Genomic DNA, 18967 nt, shown 5'->3' with positions numbered 1-18967 from the left:
CCCGCACACAAAGAAGTCCAGCGATCAAGGAAGTCTTGTAACTTGATCTCAGGATTTCACGGATGCGTTGGGCATTTTGTAGCCATCTGACACACAGCGCCTCATTTAAAGGATTTCAAATCCCAGAGAATTGCCCATATGTACCGTGAGCCAAAACCCCAATTATATTTCGATGGATGTTAGAATTGCACCTTCTGCGACAAAACTTCATGGGACGCCGTGTGGAAGTGCACCTTGGTAATGTATGCAAAGGCGTAATCCAACATATCAGAATTGATTACACATGAACTGTGGTACAGCTTGAAACTGCTAGCACTTGATCTCAATATCTGATCTTGCGAAAATGGCAGTGATAGAAGAACCATTTCAAGCACAAAACAACTCCTTTTATGAACATTGTAGTGTCAAAGTAGATGGTGCGTGCAAAAACATCAAGTGATTAAGGCACTCCTGGAAGGAATACACGAGATCTCCAAGACATGCTTTTACCCGCTAGGCCCCAGTACCTACGCCGCACACAAAGAAGTCCAGCGATCAAGGAAGTCTTGTAACTTGATCTCAGGATTTCACGGATGCGTTGGGCATTTAGTAGCAAGCGTGGATCTCGTTGTCAATTTATCCTACGCGCTTACATGCCTACGGCGTTATTTTTCCCCGGGGCAAAAAGCTGCGCCTTGAGGTAGTGTGGCTGACTGGTCTAAGACGCTGGATTTAGGCTCCAGTCTCTCAGGAGGCGTGGGTTCGAATCCCACCACTGCCATTTGACAACTAAAGGCTATTGATTCCATATCTCAAATAATTGACTTTGTTTAAGACAGGAGTTGACTCATCTGTAGTCTCCACCGCAGGTTGAACAGTGTGCAGCATTAAAAAAAGAAAAATCTATGGCTAAAGAAACAGCATCTTCTGACTTTTTGTGTGAAATTACACAGTTGCTTCTTCATGCCATAATCGGAGAAAAAGAAGTATTATGTGCACTGAAAATGTTGAAAGGCAGACACATCTTTTGCCTTGAAATGACCAATGAAATTGTATTGGGCATTCAGAAGAAAGCTAGTCATAAGTAGTGTTTATAGACAGAGGCACTGCTGGGATTTGAACCCAGGATCTCCTGTTTACGAGACAGGCACTTTAACCAGCTAAGCCACAGCGCGTCATTTAAAGGATTTCAAATCCCAGAGAATGTGTGTGTGGTTTAGTTGGTTAAAGTGCCTGTCTAGTAAACAGGAGATCCTGGGTTCGAATCCCAGCAGTGCCTGAGCTGACTGTGTCTTTATGCATCTTTTGCCTTTAATTGACTGAACTTTTGCGTTGGGCATTTAGTAGCAAGCGTGGATCTCGTTGTTGTTAGAAGAACCATTTCAAGCATAAAACAACTCCCTTTTTGGCCTTTGCCAACATGACTGTAGCTTTACACATCTTTTGCCTTGAAATGACCAATAAAATTGTACTGGGCATTTAGAAGCAAGCTAGTCATAAGTAGTGTTTATACACAGAGGCACTGCTAGGATTTGAACCCAGGATCTCCTGTTTACAAGACAGGCGCTTTAACCAGCTAAGCCAAAGCGCCTCATTTAAACGATTTCAAATCCCAGAGAATTGCCCATATGTACCGTGAGCCAAAAACGGATGGATGTTAGAGTTGCACATTCTGCGACAAAACTTCATGGGACGCCATGTGGAAGTGCACCTTGGTAATGTATGCAAAGGCGTAATCCAACATGTCAGAATTGATTCGACATGAACTTTGTTACAGCTTGAAACTGCTAGCACTTGATCTCAATAGCTGATCTTGCGAAAATGGCAGTGATAGAACAACCATTTCAAGCACAAAAAAACTCCTTTTATGAACATTGTAGTGTCAAAGTAGATGGTGCGTGCAAAAACATCAAGTGATTAAGGCACTCCTGGAAGGAATACACGAGATCTCCAAGACATGCTTTTACCCGCTAGGCCCCAGTACCTACGCCGCACACAAAGAAGTCCAGCGATCAAGGAAGTCTTGTAACTTGATCTCAGGATTTCACGGATGATCCAGCCACAGAATGGAGTGGCATCTTGGTTTTTGCAGACATTGTTTTGTGATCTTCTCTGAGAGTTTACCTTTAGACTGTGTGGCTGAAAATGAAGCCAGAGTCTTGAGTGGCGCTGTGGCTTAGTTGGTTAAAGTGCCTGTCTAGTAAACAGGAGATCCTGGGTTCAAATCCCAGCAGTGCCTGAGCTGACTGTGTCTTTATGCTTCTTTTGCCTTTAATTGACTAAACTATTGCGTTGGGCATTTAGTAGCAAGCGTGGATCTCGTTGTCAATTTATCCTGCGCGCTTACATGCCTACTGCGTTATTTTTCCCCGACGCAAAAGCTGCGCCTTGAGGTAGTGTGGCCGAGTGGTCTAAGGCGCTGGATTTAGGCTCCAGTCTCTCAGGAGGCGTGGGTTCAAATCCCACCACTGCCATTTGACACCAGGTGCATATGGAAAGCACTTCTTATAATGATAAAGGGTTCTTACCTCTTGCAGGTCATCAATGTTTACTCTTTGTACAATTATGCACAGATGATCAGCTCTTCTAGTTAAGACATCCTCCCTGCTGAGCTTCCTAGCTCGTAACCTGCACGAATGCAACAGAAAAACAAGTGCAGGAAGTGTGGCTGAGTGGTCCAAAGCGCTGGCTGAAGGCTCCAGTCTCTCAGGACAAGTGGAATCCCACCACTGCCATCTGACAACTAGAGGCTATCGATTCCATATCTCAAATGAATGACTTTGTTTGAGACAGGAGTTGACTTATTTGTAGTCTCCACCGCTGGTTGAACAGCGTGAAGCATCAAAAAATCATCTATGGCTAAAGCAACAACATCTTCTGACTTTTTGTGTGAAATTACGCAGTTGCTTCTTTATCCCATAATCCCAAAAAAAGCAGTATTACGTGCACTGAAAATGTTGAAACGTGCCAACCTGACAGAGCAATAGAGCAGAGTGGTATAGTGGACCTTGTAGCATTTGATCTCAATATTTGATCTTGCGAAACCGGGAGTGATAGAAGAAGCATTTCAAGCATAAAACAACTCCCTTTTTGGCCGTTGCCAACATGACTGTAGCTTTACACATCTTTTGCCTTGAAATGACCAATAAAATTGTACTGGGCATTTAGAAGCAAGCTAGTCATAAGTAGTGTTTATACACAGAGGCACTGCTGGGATTTGAACCCAGGATGTCCTGTTTACAAGACAGGCGCTTTAACCAGCTTCAGTGGTGCTGTGGTTTAGTTGGTTAAAGTGCCTGTCTAGTAAACAGGAGATCCTGGGTTCGAATCCCAGCAGTGCCTGAGCTGACTGTGTCTTTATGCATCTTTTGCCTTTAATTGACTGAACTTTTGCGTTGGGCATTTAGTAGCAAGCGTGGATCTCGTTGTTGTTAGAAGAACCATTTCAAGCATAAAACAACTCCCTTTTTGGCCTTTGCCAACATGACTGTAGCTTTACACATCTTTTGCCTTGAAATGACCAATAAAATTGTACTGGGCATTTAGAAGCAAGCTAGTCATAAGTAGTGTTTATACACAGAGGCACTGCTAGGATTTGAACCCAGGATCTCCTGTTTACAAGACAGGCGCTTTAACCAGCTAAGCCAAAGCGCCTCATTTAAATGATTTCAAATCCCAGAGAATTGCCCATATGTACCGTGAGCCAAAAACGGATGGATGTTAGAGTTGCACATTCTGCGACAAAACTTCATGGGACGCCATGTGGAAGTGCACCTTGGTAATGTATGCAAAGGCATAATCCAACATATCAGAATTGATTACACATGAACTTTGGTACAGCTTGAAACTGCTAGCACTTGATCTCAATATCTGATCTTGCGAAAATGGCAGTGATAGAAGAACCATTTCAAGCACAAAACAACTCCTTTTATGAACATTGTAGTGTCAAAGTAGATGGTGCGTGCAAAAACATCAAGTGATTAAGGCACTCCTGGAAGGAATACACGAGATCTCCAAGACATGCTTTTACCCGCTAGGCCCCAGTACCTACGCCGCACACAAAGAAGTCCAGCGATCAAGGAAGTCTTGTAACTTGATCTCAGGATTTCACGGATGCGTTGGGCATTTTGCGTGAATCTCATTGTTGTTAGAAGAACCATTTCAAGCATAAAACAACTCCCTTTTTGGCCTTTGCCAACATGACTGTAGCTTTACACATCTTTTGCTTTGAAATGACTAATAAAATTGTACTGGGCATTTAGAAGCAAGCTAGTCATAAGTAGTGTTTATACACAGAGGCACTGCTGGGAAATGAACCCAGGATCTCCTGTTTACGAGACAGGCACTTTAACCAGCTAAGCCACAGCGCCTCATTTAAACGATTTAAAATCCCAGAGAATTGCCCATATGTACCGAGAGCCAAAAACGGATGGATGTTAGAGTTGCACCTTCTGCGACAAAACTTCATGGGACGCCGTGTGGAAGTGCACCTTGGTAATGTATGCAAAGGCGTAATCCAACATATCAGAATTGATTACACATGAACTTTGGTACAGCTTGAAACTGCTAGCACTTGATCTCAATATCTGATCTTGCGAAAATGGCAGTGATAGAAGAACCATTTCAAGCACAAAACAACTCCTTTTATGAACATTGTAGTGTCAAAGTAGATGGTGCGTGCAAAAACATCAAGTGATTAAGGCACTCCTGGAAGGAATACACGAGATCTCCAAGACATGCTTTTACCCGCTAGGCCCCAGTACCTACGCCGCACACAAAGAAGTCCAGCGATCAAGGAAGTCTTGTAACTTGATCTCAGGATTTCACGGTTTCACGGATGATCCAGCCACAGAATGGATTGGCATCTTGCTTTTTGCAGACATTGTTTTGTGATCTTCTCTGAGAGTTTACCTTTAGACTGTGTGGCTGAAAATGAAGCCAGAGTCTTGAGTGGCGCTGTGGCTTAGTTGGTTAAAGTGCCTGTCTAGTAAACAGGAGATCCTGGGTTCAAATCCCAGCAGTGCCTGAGCTGTCTGTGTCTTTATGCATCTTTTGCCTTTAATTGACTAAACTATTGCGTTGGGCATTTAGTAGCAAGCGTGGATCTCGTTGTCAATATATCCTGCGCGCTTACATGCCTACTGCGTTATTTTTCCCCGAGGCAAAAGCTGCGCCTTGAGGTAGTGTGGCCGAGTGGTCTAAGGCGCTGGATTTAGGCTCCAGTCTCTCAGGAGGCGTGGGTTCAAATCCCACCACTGCCATTTGACACCAGGTGCATATGGAAAGCACTTCTTATAATGATAAAGGGTTCTTACCTCTTGCAGGTCATCAATGTTTACTCTTTGTACAATTATGCACAGATGATCAGCTCTTCTAGTTAAGACATCCTCCCTGCTGAGCTTCCTAGCTCGTAACCTGCACGAATGCAACAGAAAAACAAGTGCAGGAAGTGTGGCTGAGTGGTCCAAAGCGCTGGCTTAAGGCTCCAGTCTCTCAGGACAAGTGGAATCCCACCACTGCCATCTGACAACTAGAGGCTATCGATTCCATATCTCAAATGAATGACTTTGTTTGAGACAGGAGTTGACTTATTTGTAGTCTCCACCGCTGGTTGAACAGCGTGAAGCATCAAAAAATCATCTATGGCTAAAGCAACAACATCTTCTGACTTTTTGTGTGAAATTACACAGTTGCTTCTTTATCCCATAATCCCAAAAAAAGCAGTATTACGTGCACTGAAAATGTTGAAACGTGCCAACCTGACAGAGCAATAGAGCAGAGTGGTATAGTGGACCTTGTAGCATTTGATCTCAATATTTGATCTTGCGAAACCGGGAGGGATAGAAGAAGCATTTCAAGCATAAAACAACTCCCTTTTTGGCCGTTGCCAACATGACTGTAGCTTTACACATCTTTTGCCTTGAAATGACCAATAAAATTGTACTGGGCATTTAGAAGCAAGCTAGTCATAAGTAGTGTTTATACACAGAGGCACTGCTGGGATTTGAACCCAGGATCTCCTGTTTACAAGACAGGCACTTTAACCAGCTAAGCCACAGCGCCTCATTTAAAGGATTTCAAATCCCAGAGAATTGCCCATATGTAGATGGTGCGTGCAAAAACATTAAGTGATTAAGGCACTCCTGGAAGGAATACACGAGATCTCCAAGACATGCTTTTACCCGCTAGGCCCCAGTACCTACGCCGCACACAAAGAAGTCCAGCGATCAAGGAAGTCTTGTAACTTGATCTCAGGATTTCACGGATGCGTTGGGCATTTTGTAACAATCTGACACACAGCGCCTCATTTAAAGGATTTCAAATCCCAGAGAATTGCCCATATGTACCGTGAGCCAAAAACCCAATTATATTTCGATGGATGTTAGAGTTGCACCTTCTGCGACAAAACTTCATGGGACGCCATGTGGAAGTGCACCTTGGTAATGTATGCAAAGGCGTAATCCAACATGTCAGAATTGATTCCACATGAACTTTGTTACAGCTTGAAACTGCTAGCACTTGATCTCAATGTCTGATCTTGCGAAAATGGCAGTGATAGAACAACCATTTCAAGCACAAAACAACTCCTTTTATGAACATTGTAGTGGCAAAGTAGATGGTGCGTGCAAAAACATCAAGTGATTAAGGCACTCCTGGAAGTAATACACGGGATCTCCAATACATGCTTTTACCCGCTAGGCCCCAGTACCTACGCCGCACACAAAGAAGTCCAGCGATCAAGGAAGTCTTGTAACTTGATCTCAGGATTTCACGGATGCGTTGGGCATTTTGTAGCCATCTGACACACAGCGCCTCATTTAAAGGATTTCAAATCCCAGAAAATTGCCCATATGTACCGTGAGCCAAAAACCCAATTATATTTCGATGGATGTTAGAGTTGCACCTTCTGCGACAAAACTTCATGGGACGCCATGTGGAAGTGCACCTTGGTAATGTATGCAAAGGCGTAATCCAACATGTCAGAAATGATTCCACATGAACTTTGTTACAACTTGAAACTGCTAGCACTTGATCTCAATAGCTGATCTTGCGAAAATGGCAGTGATAGAACAACCATTTCAAGCACAAAACAACTCCTTTTATGAACATTGTAGTGTCAAAGTAGATGGTGCGTGCAAAAACATCAAGTGATTAAGGCACTCCTGGAAGGAATACACGAGATCTCCAAGACATGCTTTTACCCGCTAGGCCCCAGTACCTACGCCGCACACAAAGAAGTCCAGCGATCAAGGAAGTCTTGTAACTTGATCTCAGGATTTCACGGATGATCCAGCCACAGAATGGAGTGGCATCTTGCTTTTTGCAGACATTGTTTTGTGATCTTCTCTGAGAGTTTAGCTTTAGACTGTGTGGCTGAAAATGAAGCCAGCAGCTTGAGTGGCGCTGTGGCTTAGTTGGTTAAAGTGCCTGTCTAGTAAACAGGAGATCCTGGGTTCAAATCCCAGCAGTGCCTGAGCTGACTGTGTCTTTACCCGCTAGGCCCCAGTACCTACGCCGCAGGTACTGCCATTTGACAACTAAAGGCTATTGATTCCTTATCTCAAATGAATGACTTTGTTTAAGACAGGAGTTGACTCATCTGTAGTCTCCACCGCAGGTTGAACAGTGTGCAGCATTAAAAAAAAAAAAATCTATGGCTAAAGAAACAGCATCTTCTGACTTTTTGTGTGAAATTACACAGTTGCTTCTTCATGCCATAATCGGAGAAAAAGAAGTATTATGTGCACTGAAAATGTTGAAAGGCAGACACATCTTTTGCCTTGAAATGACCAATGAAATTGTATTTGGCATTCAGAAGAAAGCTAGTCATAAGTGGTGTTTATAGACAGAGGCACTGCTGGGATTTGAACCCAGGATCTCCTGTTTACGAGACAGGCACTTTAACCAGCTAAGCCACAGCGCCTCATTTAAAGGATTTCAAATGCCAGAGAATTGCCCATATGTACCGTGAGCCAAAAACCCAATTATATTTCGATGGATGTTAGAGTTGCACCTTCTGCGACAAAACTTCATGGGACGCCATGTGGAAGTGCACCTTGGTAATGTATGCAAAGGCGTAATCCAACATGTCATAATTGATTCCACATGAACTTTGTTACAGCTTGAAACTGCTAGCACTTGATCTCAATATCTGATCTTGCGAAAATGGCAGTGATAGAACAACCATTTCAAGCACAAAACAACTCCTTTTATGAACATTGTAGTGTCAAAGTAGATGGTGCGTGCAAAAACATCAAGTGATTAAGGCACTCCTGGAAGGAATACACGAGATCTCCAAGACATGCTTTTACCCGCTAGGCCCCAGTACCTACGCCGCACACAAAGAAGTCCAGCGATCAAGGAAGTCTTGTAACTTGATCTCAGGATTTCACGGATGCGTTGGGCATTTTGTAGCCATCTGACACACAGCGCCTCATTTAAAGGATTTCAAATCCCAGAGAATTGCCCATATGTACCGTGAGCCAAAAACCCAATTATATTTCGATGGATGTTAGAGTTGCACCTTCTGCGACAAAACTTCATGGGACGCCATGTGGAAGTGCACCTTGGTAATGTATGCAAAGGCGTAATCCAACATGTCAGAATTGATTCCACATGAACTTTGTTACAGCTTGAAACTGCTAGCACTTGATCTCAATATCTGATCTTGCGAAAATGGCAGTGATAGAACAACCATTTCAAGCACAAAACAACTCCTTTTATGAACATTGTAGTGTCAAAGTAGATGGTGCCTGCAAAAACATCAAGTGATTAAGGCACTCCTGGAAGGAATACACGAGATCTCCAAGACATGCTTTTACCCGCTAGGCCCCAGTACCTACGCCGCACACAAAGAAGTCCAGCGATCAAGGAAGTCTTGTAACTTGATCTCAGGATTTCACGGATGATCCAGCCACAGAATGGATTGGCATCTTGCTTTTTGCAGACATTGTTTTGTGATCTTCTCTGAGCGCGCTTACATGCCTACTGCGTTATTTTTCCCCGAGGCAAAAGCTGTGCCTTGAGGTAGTGTGGCCGAGTGGTCTAAGGCGCTGGATTTAGGCTCCAGTCTCTCAGGAGGCGTGGGTTCAAATCCCACCACTGCCATTTGACACCAGGTGCATATGGAAAGCACTTCTTATAATGATAAAGGGTTCTTACCTCTTGCAGGTCATCAATGTTTACTCTTTGTACAATTATGCACAGATGATCAGCTCTTCTAGTTAAGACATCCTCCCTGCTGAGCTTCCTAGCTCCTAACCTGCACGAATGCAACAGAAAAACATGTGCAGGAAGGATTTCAAATCCCAGAGAATTGCCCATATGTAGATGGTGCGTGCAAAAACATCAAGTGATTAAGGCACTCCTGGAAGGAATACACGAGATCTCCAAGACATGCTTTTACCCGCTAGGCCCCAGTACCTACGCCGCACACAAAGAAGTCCAGCGATCAAGGAAGTCTTGTAACTTGATCTCAGGATTTCACGGATGCGTTGGGCATTTTGTAACAATCTGACACACAGCGCCTCATTTAAAGGATTTCAAATCCCAGAGAATTGCCCATATGTACCGTGAGCCAAAAACCCAATTATATTTCGATGGATGTTAGAGTTGCACCTTCTGCGACAAAACTTCATGGGACGCCATGTGGAAGTGCACCTTGGTAATGTATGCAAAGGCGTAATCCAACATGTCAGAATTGATTCCACATGAACTTTGTTACAGCTTGAAACTGCTAGCACTTGATCTCAATATCTGATCTTGCGAAAATGGCAGTGATAGAACAACCATTTCAAGCACAAAACAACTCCTTTTATGAACATTGTAGTGTCAAAGTAGATGGTGCGTGCAAAAACATCAAGTGATTAAGGCACTCCTGGAAGGAATACACGAGATCTCCAAGACATGCTTTTACCCGCTAGGCCCCAGTACCTACGCCGCACACAAAGAAGTCCAGCGATCAAGGAAGTCTTGTAACTTGATCTCAGGATTTCACGGTTTCACGGATGATCCAGCCACAGAATGGATTGGCATCTTGCTTTTTGCAGACATTGTTTTGTGATCTTCTCTGAGAGTTTACCTTTAGACTGTGTGGCTTAAAATGAAGCCAGCAGCTTGAGTGGCGCTGTGCCTTAGTTGGTTAAAGTGCCTGTCTAGTAAACAGGAGATCCTGGGTTCGAATCCCAGCAGTGCCTGAGCTGACTGTGTATTTATGCATCTTTTGCCTTTAATTGACTGAACTTTTGCGTTGGGCATTTAGTAGCAAGCGTGGATCTCGTTGTTGTTAGAAGAACCATTTCAAGCATAAAACAACTCCCTTTTTGGCCTTTGCCAACATGACTGTAGCTTTACACATCTTTTGCTTTGAAATGACTAATAAAATTGTACTGGGCATTTAGAAGCAAGCTAGTCATAAGTAGTGTTTATACACAGAGGCACTGCTGGGAAATGAACCCAGGATCTCCTGTTTACGAGACAGGCACTTTAACCAGCTAAGCCACAGCGCCTCATTTAAACGATTTAAAATCCCAGAGAATTGCCCATATGTACCGAGAGCCAAAAACGGATGGATGTTAGAGTTGCACCTTCTGCGACAAAACTTCATGGGACGCCGTGTGGAAGTGCACCTTGGTAATGTATGCAAAGGCGTAATCCAACATATCAGAATTGATTACACATGAACTTTGGTACAGCTTGAAACTGCTAGCACTTGATCTCAATATCTGATCTTGCGAAAATGGCAGTGATAGAAGAACCATTTCAAGCACAAAACAACTCCTTTTATGAACATTGTAGTGTCAAAGTAGATGGTGCGTGCAAAAACATCAAGTGATTAAGGCACTCCTGGAAGGAATACACGAGATCTCCAAGACATGCTTTTACCCGCTAGGCCCCAGTACCTACGCCGCACACAAAGAAGTCCAGCGATCAAGGAAGTCTTGTAACTTGATCTCAGGATTTCACGGTTTCACGGATGATCCAGCCACAGAATGGATTGGCATCTTGCTTTTTGCAGACATTGTTTTGTGATCTTCTCTGAGAGTTCACCTTTAGACTGTGTGGCTGAAAATGAAGCCAGAGTCTTGAGTGGCGCTGTGGCTTAGTTGGTTAAAGTGCCTGTCTAGTAAACAGGAGATCCTGGGTTCAAATCCCAGCAGTGCCTGAGCTGTCTGTGTCTTTATGCATCTTTTGCCTTTAATTGACTAAACTATTGCGTTGGGCATTTAGTAGCAAGCGTGGATCTCGTTGTCAATTTATCCTGCGCGCTTACATGCCTACTGCGTTATTTTTCCCCGAGGCAAAAGCTGCGCCTTGAGGTAGTGTGGCCGAGTGGTCTAAGGTGCTGGATTTAGGCTCCAGTCTCTCAGGAGGCGTGGGTTCAAATCCCACCACTGCCATTTGACACCAGGTGCATATGGAAAGCACTTCTTATAATGATAAAGGGTTCTTACCTCTTGCAGGTCATCAATGTTTACTCTTTGTACAATTATGCACAGATGATCAGCTCTTCTAGTTAAGACATCCTCCCTGCTGAGCTTCCTAGCTCGTAACCTGCACGAATGCAACAGAAAAACAAGTGCAGGAAGTGTGGCTGAGTGGTCCAAAGCGCTGGCTTAAGGCTCCAGTCTCTCAGGACAAGTGGAATCCCACCACTGCCATCTGACAACTAGAGGCTATCGATTCCATATCTCAAATGAATGACTTTGTTTGAGACAGGAGTTGACTTATTTGTAGTCTCCACCGCTGGTTGAACAGCGTGAAGCATCAAAAAATCATCTATGGCTAAAGCAACAACATCTTCTGACTTTTTGTGTGAAATTACACAGTTGCTTCTTTATCCCATAATCCCAAAAAAAGCAGTATTACGTGCACTGAAAATGTTGAAACGTGCCAACCTGACAGAGCAATAGAGCAGAGTGGTATAGTGGACCTTGTAGCATTTGATCTCAATATTTGATCTTGCGAAACCGGGAGGGATAGAAGAAGCATTTCAAGCATAAAACAACTCCCTTTTTGGCCGTTGCCAACATGACTGTAGCTTTACACATCTTTTGCCTTGAAATGACCAATAAAATTGTACTGGGCATTTAGAAGCAAGCTAGTCATAAGTAGTGTTTATACACAGAGGCACTGCTGGGATTTGAACCCAGGATCTCCTGTTTACAAGACAGGCACTTTAACCAGCTAAGCCACAGCGCCTCATTTAAAGGATTTCAAATCCCAGAGAATTGCCCATATGTAGATGGTGCGTGCAAAAACATTAAGTGATTAAGGCACTCCTGGAAGGAATACACGAGATCTCCAAGACATGCTTTTACCCGCTAGGCCCCAGTACCTACGCCGCACACAAAGAAGTCCAGCGATCAAGGAAGTCTTGTAACTTGATCTCAGGATTTCACGGATGCGTTGGGCATTTTGTAACAATCTGACACACAGCGCCTCATTTAAAGGATTTCAAATCCCAGAGAATTGCCCATATGTACCGTGAGCCAAAAACCCAATTATATTTCGATGGATGTTAGAGTTGCACCTTCTGCGACAAAACTTCATGGGACGCCATGTGGAAGTGCACCTTGGTAATGTATGCAAAGGCGTAATCCAACATGTCAGAATTGATTCCACATGAACTTTGTTACAGCTTGAAACTGCTAGCACTTGATCTCAATGTCTGATCTTGCGAAAATGGCAGTGATAGAACAACCATTTCAAGCACAAAACAACTCCTTTTATGAACATTGTAGTGGCAAAGTAGATGGTGCGTGCAAAAACATCAAGTGATTAAGGCACTCCTGGAAGTAATACACGGGATCTCCAATACATGCTTTTACCCGCTAGGCCCCAGTACCTACGCCGCACACAAAGAAGTCCAGCGATCAAGGAAGTCTTGTAACTTGATCTCAGGATTTCACGGATGCGTTGGGCATTTTGTAGCCATCTGACACACAGCGCCTCATTTAAAGGATTTCAAATCCCAGAAAATTGCCCATATGTACCGTGAGCCAAAAACCCAATTATATTTCGATGGATGTTAGAGTTGCACCTTCTGCGACAAAACTTCATGGGACGCCATGTGGAAGTGCACCTTGGTAATGTATGCAAAGGCGTAATCCAACATGTCAGAAATGATTCCACATGAACTTTGTTACAACTTGAAACTGCTAGCACTTGATCTCAATAGCTGATCTTGCGAAAATGGCAGTGATAGAACAACCATTTCAAGCACAAAACAACTCCTTTTATGAACATTGTAGTGTCAAAGTAGATGGTGCGTGCAAAAACATCAAGTGATTAAGGCACTCCTGGAAGGAATACACGAGATCTCCAAGACATGCTTTTACCCGCTAGGCCCCAGTACCTACGCCGCACACAAAGAAGTCCAGCGATCAAGGAAGTCTTGTAACTTGATCTCAGGATTTCACGGATGATCCAGCCACAGAATGGAGTGGCATCTTGCTTTTTGCAGACATTGTTTTGTGATCTTCTCTGAGAGTTTAGCTTTAGACTGTGTGGCTGAAAATGAAGCCAGCAGCTTGAGTGGCGCTGTGGCTTAGTTGGTTAAAGTGCCTGTCTAGTAAACAGGAGATCCTGGGTTCAAATCCCAGCAGTGCCTGAGCTGACTGTGTCTTTACCCGCTAGGCCCCAGTACCTACGCCGCAGGTACTGCCATTTGACAACTAAAGGCTATTGATTCCTTATCTCAAATGAATGACTTTGTTTAAGACAGGAGTTGACTCATCTGTAGTCTCCACCGCAGGTTGAACAGTGTGCAGCATTAAAAAAAAAAAAATCTATGGCTAAAGAAACAGCATCTTCTGACTTTTTGTGTGAAATTACACAGTTGCTTCTTCATGCCATAATCGGAGAAAAAGAAGTATTATGTGCACTGAAAATGTTGAAAGGCAGACACATCTTTTGCCTTGAAATGACCAATGAAATTGTATTTGGCATTCAGAAGAAAGCTAGTCATAAGTGGTGTTTATAGACAGAGGCACTGCTGGGATTTGAACCCAGGATCTCCTGTTTACGAGACAGGCACTTTAACCAGCTAAGCCACAGCGCCTCATTTAAAGGATTTCAAATGCCAGAGAATTGCCCATATGTACCGTGAGCCAAAAACCCAATTATATTTCGATGGATGTTAGAGTTGCACCTTCTGCGACAAAACTTCATGGGACGCCATGTGGAAGTGCACCTTGGTAATGTATGCAAAGGCGTAATCCAACATGTCAGAATTGATTCCACATGAACTTTGTTACAGCTTGAAACTGCTAGCACTTGATCTCAATATCTGATCTTGCGAAAATGGCAGTGATAGAACAACCATTTCAAGCACAAAACAACTCCTTTTATGAACATTGTAGTGTCAAAGTAGATGGTGCGTGCAAAAACATCAAGTGATTAAGGCACTCCTGGAAGGAATACACGAGATCTCCAAGACATGCTTTTACCCGCTAGGCCCCAGTACCTACGCCGCACACAAAGAAGTCCAGCGATCAAGGAAGTCTTGTAACTTGATCTCAGGATTTCACGGATGCGTTGGGCATTTTGTAGCCATCTGACACACAGCGCCTCATTTAAAGGATTTCAAATCCCAGAGAATTGCCCATATGTACCGTGAGCCAAAAACCCAATTATATTTCGATGGATGTTAGAGTTGCACCTTCTGCGACAAAACTTCATGGGACGCCATGTGGAAGTGCACCTTGGTAATGTATGCAAAGGCGTAATCCAACATGTCAGAATTGATTCCACATGAACTTTGTTACAGCTTGAAACTGCTAGCACTTGATCTCAATATCTGATCTTGCGAAAATGGCAGTGATAGAACAACCATTTCAAGCACAAAACAACTCCTTTTATGAACATTGTAGTGTCAAAGTAGATGGTGCCTGCAAAAACATCAAGTGATTAAGGCACTCCTGGAAGGAATACACGAGATCTCCAAGACATGCTTTTACCCGCTAGGCCCCAGTACCTACGCCGCACACAAAGAAGTCCAGCGATCAAGGAAGTCTTGTAACTTGATCTCAGGATTTCACGGATGATCCAGCCACAGAATGGATTGGCATCTTGCTTTTTGCAGACATTGTTTTGTGATCTTCTCTGAGCGCGCTTACATGCCTACTGCGTTATTTTTCCCCGAGGCAAAAGCTGTGCCTTGAGGTAGTGTGGCCGAGTGGTCTAAGGCGCTGGATTTAGGCTCCAGTCTCTCAGGAGGCGTGGGTTCAAATCCCACCACTGCCATTTGACACCAGGTGCATATGGAAAGCACTTCTTATAATGATAAAGGGTTCTTACCTCTTGCAGGTCATCAATGTTTACTCTTTGTACAATTATGCACAGATGATCAGCTCTTCTAGTTAAGACATCCTCCCTGCTGAGCTTCCTAGCTCCTAACCTGCACGAATGCAACAGAAAAACATGTGCAGGAAGGATTTCAAATCCCAGAGAATTGCCCATATGTAGATGGTGCGTGCAAAAACATCAAGTGATTAAGGCACTCCTGGAAGGAATACACGAGATCTCCAAGACATGCTTTTACCCGCTAGGCCCCAGTACCTACGCCGCACACAAAGAAGTCCAGCGATCAAGGAAGTCTTGTAACTTGATCTCAGGATTTCACGGATGCGTTGGGCATTTTGTAACAATCTGACACACAGCGCCTCATTTAAAGGATTTCAAATCCCAGAGAATTGCCCATATGTACCGTGAGCCAAAAACCCAATTATATTTCGATGGATGTTAGAGTTGCACCTTCTGCGACAAAACTTCATGGGACGCCATGTGGAAGTGCACCTTGGTAATGTATGCAAAGGCGTAATCCAACATGTCAGAATTGATTCCACATGAACTTTGTTACAGCTTGAAACTGCTAGCACTTGATCTCAATATCTGATCTTGCGAAAATGGCAGTGATAGAACAACCATTTCAAGCACAAAACAACTCCTTTTATGAACATTGTAGTGTCAAAGTAGATGGTGCGTGCAAAAACATCAAGTGATTAAGGCACTCCTGGAAGGAATACACGAGATCTCCAAGACATGCTTTTACCCGCTAGGCCCCAGTACCTACGCCGCACACAAAGAAGTCCAGCGATCAAGGAAGTCTTGTAACTTGATCTCAGGATTTCACGGTTTCACGGATGATCCAGCCACAGAATGGATTGGCATCTTGCTTTTTGCAGACATTGTTTTGTGATCTTCTCTGAGAGTTTACCTTTAGACTGTGTGGCTTAAAATGAAGCCAGCAGCTTGAGTGGCGCTGTGCCTTAGTTGGTTAAAGTGCCTGTCTAGTAAACAGGAGATCCTGGGTTCGAATCCCAGCAGTGCCTGAGCTGACTGTGTATTTATGCATCTTTTGCCTTTAATTGACTGAACTTTTGCGTTGGGCATTTAGTAGCAAGCGTGGATCTCGTTGTTGTTAGAAGAACCATTTCAAGCATAAAACAACTCCCTTTTTGGCCTTTGCCTACATGACTGTATCTTTACACATCTTTTGCTTTGAAATGACTAATAAAATTGTACTGGGTATTTAGAAGCAAGCTAGTCATAAGTAGTGTTTATACACAGAGTTTATACACACGAGATCTCCAAAACATGCTTTTACCCGCTAGGCCCCAGTACCTACGCCGCACACAAAGAAGTCCAGCGATCAAGGAAGTCTTGTAACTTGATCTCAGGATTTCACGGATGCGTTGGGCATTTAGTAGCGATCAAGGAAGTCTTGTAACTTGATCTCAGGATTTCACGGATGATCCAGCCACAGAATGGAGTGGCATCTTGCTTTTTGCAGACATTGTTTTGTGATCTTCTCTGAGAGTTTACCTTTAGACTGTGTGGCTGAAAATGAAGCCAGAGTCTTGAGTGGCGCTGTGGCTTAGTTGGTTAAAGTGCCTGTCTAGTAAACAGGAGATCCTGGGTTCGAATCCCAGCAGTGCCTGAGCTGACTGTGTCTTTATGCATCTTTTGCCTTTAATTGACTGAACTTTTGCGTTGGGCATTTAGTAGCAAGCGTGGATCTCGTTGTTGTTAGAAGAACCATTTCAAGCATAAAACAACTCCCTTTTTGGCCTTTGCCAACATGACTGTAGCTTTACACATCTTTTGCCTTGAAATGACCAATAAAATTGTACTGGGCATTTAGAAGCAAGCTAGTCATAAGTAGTGTTTATACACAGAGGCACTGCTAGGATTTGAACCCAGGATCTCCTGTTTACAAGACAGGCGCTTTAACCAGCTAAGTCAAAGCGCCTCATTTAAACGATTTCAAATCCCAGAGAATTGCCCATATGTACCGTGAGCCAAAAACGGATGGATGTTAGAGTTGCACATTCTGCGACAAAACTTCATGGGACGCCATGTGGAAGTGCACCTTGGTAATGTATGCAAAGGCGTAATCCAACATATCAGAATTGATTACACATGAACTTTGGTACAGCTTGAAACTGCTAGCACTTGATCTCAATATCTGATCTTGCGAAAATGGCAGTGATAGAAGAACCATTTCAAGCACAAAACAACTCCTTTTATGAACATTGTAGTGTCAAAGTAGATGGTGCGTGCAAAAACATCAAGTGATTAAGGCACTCCTGGAAGGAATACACGAGATCTCCAAGACATGCTTTTACCCGCTAGGCCCCAGTACCTACGCCGCACACAAAGAAGTCCAGCGATCAAGGAAGTCTTGTAACTTGATCTCAGGATTTCACGGATGCGTTGGGCATTTTGTAACAATCTGACACACAGCGCCTCATTTAAAGGATTTCAAATCCCAGAGAATTGCCCATATGTACCGTGAGCCAAAAACCCAATTATATTTCGATGGATGTTAGAGTTGCACCTTCTGCGACAAATCTTCATGGGACGCCATGTGGAAGTGCACCTTGGTAATGTATGCAAAGGCGTAATCCAACATGTCAGAATTGATTCCACATGAACTTTGTTACAGCTTGAAACTGCTAGCACTTGATCTCAATATCTGATCTTGCGAAAATGGCAGTGATAGAACTACCATTTCAAGCACAAAACAACTCCTTTTATGAACATTGTAGTGTCAAAGTAGATGGTGCGTGCAAAAACATCAAGTGATTAAGGCACTCCTGGAAGGAATACACGAGATCTCCAAGACATACTTTTACCCGCTAGGCCCCAGTACCTACGCCGCACACAAAGAAGTCCAGCGATCAAGGAAGTCTTGTAACTTGATCTCAGGATTTCACGGTTTCACGGATGATCCAGCCACAGAATGGATTGGCATCTTGCTTTTTGCAGACATTGTTTTGTGATCTTCTCTGAGAGTTTACCTTTAGACTGTGTGGCTGAAAATGAAGCCAGCAGCTTCAGTGGCGCTGTGGTTTAGTTGGTTAAAGTGCCTGTCTAGTAAACAGGAGATCCTGGGTTCAAATCCCAGCAGTGCCTGAGCTGACTGTGTCTTTATGCATCTTTTGCCTTTAATTGACTGAACTTTTGCGTTGGGCATTTAGTAGCAAGCGTGGATCTCGTTGTTGTTAGAAGAACCATTTCAAGCATAAAACAACTCCCTTTTTGGCCTTTGCCAACATGACTGTAGCTTTACACATCTTTTGCCTTGAAATGACCAATAAAATTGTACTGGGCATTTAGAAGCAAGCTAGTCATAAGTAGTGTTTATACACAGAGGCACTGCTAGGATTTGAACCCAGGATCTCCTGTTTACAAGACAGGCACTTTAACCAGCTAAGCCAAAGCGCCTCATTTAAACGATTTCAAATCCCAGAGAATTGCCCATATGTACCGTGAGCCAAAAACGGATGGATGTTAGAGTTGCACATTCTGCGACAAAACTTCATGGGACGCCATGTGGAAGTGCACCTTGGTAATGTATGCAAAGGCGTAATCCAACATGTCAGAATTGATTCCACATGAACTTTGTTACAGCTTGAAACTGCTAGCACTTGATCTCAATAGCTGATCTTGCGAAAATGGCAGTGATAGAACAACCATTTCA

General features: G+C 43.5%; 26 non-coding genes across 26 annotated transcripts; 16 read left to right on the top strand and 10 right to left on the bottom strand.

The window, feature by feature from the left end:
* Positions 1–678: 678 nt before the first annotated feature.
* Positions 679–760, top strand: trnal-uag (transfer RNA leucine (anticodon UAG)). The gene has a single exon. It is a non-coding gene; the product is annotated as a tRNA-Leu (tRNA).
* Positions 761–1080: 320 nt separating this feature from the next.
* Positions 1081–1154, bottom strand: trnat-cgu (transfer RNA threonine (anticodon CGU)). Its single transcript has one exon. It is a non-coding gene; the product is annotated as a tRNA-Thr (tRNA).
* A 342-nt stretch (positions 1155–1496) lies between these two features.
* trnat-ugu (transfer RNA threonine (anticodon UGU)) lies at positions 1497–1570 on the bottom strand. Its single transcript has one exon. It is a non-coding gene; the product is annotated as a tRNA-Thr (tRNA).
* A 574-nt stretch (positions 1571–2144) lies between these two features.
* trnat-agu (transfer RNA threonine (anticodon AGU)) lies at positions 2145–2218 on the top strand. The gene has a single exon. It is a non-coding gene; the product is annotated as a tRNA-Thr (tRNA).
* A 153-nt stretch (positions 2219–2371) lies between these two features.
* trnal-uag (transfer RNA leucine (anticodon UAG)) lies at positions 2372–2453 on the top strand. Its single transcript has one exon. It is a non-coding gene; the product is annotated as a tRNA-Leu (tRNA).
* Positions 2454–3247: 794 nt separating this feature from the next.
* trnat-agu (transfer RNA threonine (anticodon AGU)) lies at positions 3248–3321 on the top strand. The gene has a single exon. It is a non-coding gene; the product is annotated as a tRNA-Thr (tRNA).
* A 238-nt stretch (positions 3322–3559) lies between these two features.
* Positions 3560–3633, bottom strand: trnat-ugu (transfer RNA threonine (anticodon UGU)). Its single transcript has one exon. It is a non-coding gene; the product is annotated as a tRNA-Thr (tRNA).
* Positions 3634–4275: 642 nt separating this feature from the next.
* trnat-cgu (transfer RNA threonine (anticodon CGU)) lies at positions 4276–4349 on the bottom strand. Its single transcript has one exon. It is a non-coding gene; the product is annotated as a tRNA-Thr (tRNA).
* Positions 4350–4931: 582 nt separating this feature from the next.
* trnat-agu (transfer RNA threonine (anticodon AGU)) lies at positions 4932–5005 on the top strand. The gene has a single exon. It is a non-coding gene; the product is annotated as a tRNA-Thr (tRNA).
* A 153-nt stretch (positions 5006–5158) lies between these two features.
* Positions 5159–5240, top strand: trnal-uag (transfer RNA leucine (anticodon UAG)). The gene has a single exon. It is a non-coding gene; the product is annotated as a tRNA-Leu (tRNA).
* A 728-nt stretch (positions 5241–5968) lies between these two features.
* On the bottom strand, positions 5969–6042 carry trnat-ugu (transfer RNA threonine (anticodon UGU)). Its single transcript has one exon. It is a non-coding gene; the product is annotated as a tRNA-Thr (tRNA).
* A 1337-nt stretch (positions 6043–7379) lies between these two features.
* Positions 7380–7453, top strand: trnat-agu (transfer RNA threonine (anticodon AGU)). Its single transcript has one exon. It is a non-coding gene; the product is annotated as a tRNA-Thr (tRNA).
* Positions 7454–7829: 376 nt separating this feature from the next.
* Positions 7830–7903, bottom strand: trnat-cgu (transfer RNA threonine (anticodon CGU)). Its single transcript has one exon. It is a non-coding gene; the product is annotated as a tRNA-Thr (tRNA).
* A 1102-nt stretch (positions 7904–9005) lies between these two features.
* trnal-uag (transfer RNA leucine (anticodon UAG)) lies at positions 9006–9087 on the top strand. The gene has a single exon. It is a non-coding gene; the product is annotated as a tRNA-Leu (tRNA).
* Positions 9088–10101: 1014 nt separating this feature from the next.
* On the top strand, positions 10102–10175 carry trnat-agu (transfer RNA threonine (anticodon AGU)). Its single transcript has one exon. It is a non-coding gene; the product is annotated as a tRNA-Thr (tRNA).
* Positions 10176–10413: 238 nt separating this feature from the next.
* trnat-cgu (transfer RNA threonine (anticodon CGU)) lies at positions 10414–10487 on the bottom strand. The gene has a single exon. It is a non-coding gene; the product is annotated as a tRNA-Thr (tRNA).
* A 582-nt stretch (positions 10488–11069) lies between these two features.
* trnat-agu (transfer RNA threonine (anticodon AGU)) lies at positions 11070–11143 on the top strand. The gene has a single exon. It is a non-coding gene; the product is annotated as a tRNA-Thr (tRNA).
* Positions 11144–11296: 153 nt separating this feature from the next.
* Positions 11297–11378, top strand: trnal-uag (transfer RNA leucine (anticodon UAG)). Its single transcript has one exon. It is a non-coding gene; the product is annotated as a tRNA-Leu (tRNA).
* A 728-nt stretch (positions 11379–12106) lies between these two features.
* trnat-ugu (transfer RNA threonine (anticodon UGU)) lies at positions 12107–12180 on the bottom strand. The gene has a single exon. It is a non-coding gene; the product is annotated as a tRNA-Thr (tRNA).
* Positions 12181–13517: 1337 nt separating this feature from the next.
* trnat-agu (transfer RNA threonine (anticodon AGU)) lies at positions 13518–13591 on the top strand. The gene has a single exon. It is a non-coding gene; the product is annotated as a tRNA-Thr (tRNA).
* Positions 13592–13967: 376 nt separating this feature from the next.
* trnat-cgu (transfer RNA threonine (anticodon CGU)) lies at positions 13968–14041 on the bottom strand. The gene has a single exon. It is a non-coding gene; the product is annotated as a tRNA-Thr (tRNA).
* Positions 14042–15143: 1102 nt separating this feature from the next.
* On the top strand, positions 15144–15225 carry trnal-uag (transfer RNA leucine (anticodon UAG)). Its single transcript has one exon. It is a non-coding gene; the product is annotated as a tRNA-Leu (tRNA).
* A 1014-nt stretch (positions 15226–16239) lies between these two features.
* On the top strand, positions 16240–16313 carry trnat-agu (transfer RNA threonine (anticodon AGU)). Its single transcript has one exon. It is a non-coding gene; the product is annotated as a tRNA-Thr (tRNA).
* Positions 16314–16847: 534 nt separating this feature from the next.
* trnat-agu (transfer RNA threonine (anticodon AGU)) lies at positions 16848–16921 on the top strand. The gene has a single exon. It is a non-coding gene; the product is annotated as a tRNA-Thr (tRNA).
* Positions 16922–18325: 1404 nt separating this feature from the next.
* On the top strand, positions 18326–18399 carry trnat-agu (transfer RNA threonine (anticodon AGU)). The gene has a single exon. It is a non-coding gene; the product is annotated as a tRNA-Thr (tRNA).
* A 238-nt stretch (positions 18400–18637) lies between these two features.
* Positions 18638–18711, bottom strand: trnat-ugu (transfer RNA threonine (anticodon UGU)). The gene has a single exon. It is a non-coding gene; the product is annotated as a tRNA-Thr (tRNA).
* Positions 18712–18967: the final 256 nt, after the last annotated feature.

Source organism: Channa argus, chromosome 10 (genome assembly GCF_033026475.1).
Source record: "Channa argus isolate prfri chromosome 10, Channa argus male v1.0, whole genome shotgun sequence".
Taxonomy (NCBI): domain Eukaryota; kingdom Metazoa; phylum Chordata; class Actinopteri; order Anabantiformes; family Channidae; genus Channa; species Channa argus.
Note: the sequence above shows the minus strand (reverse complement) of the source record. Positions and strands in the feature narration are given on the sequence as shown.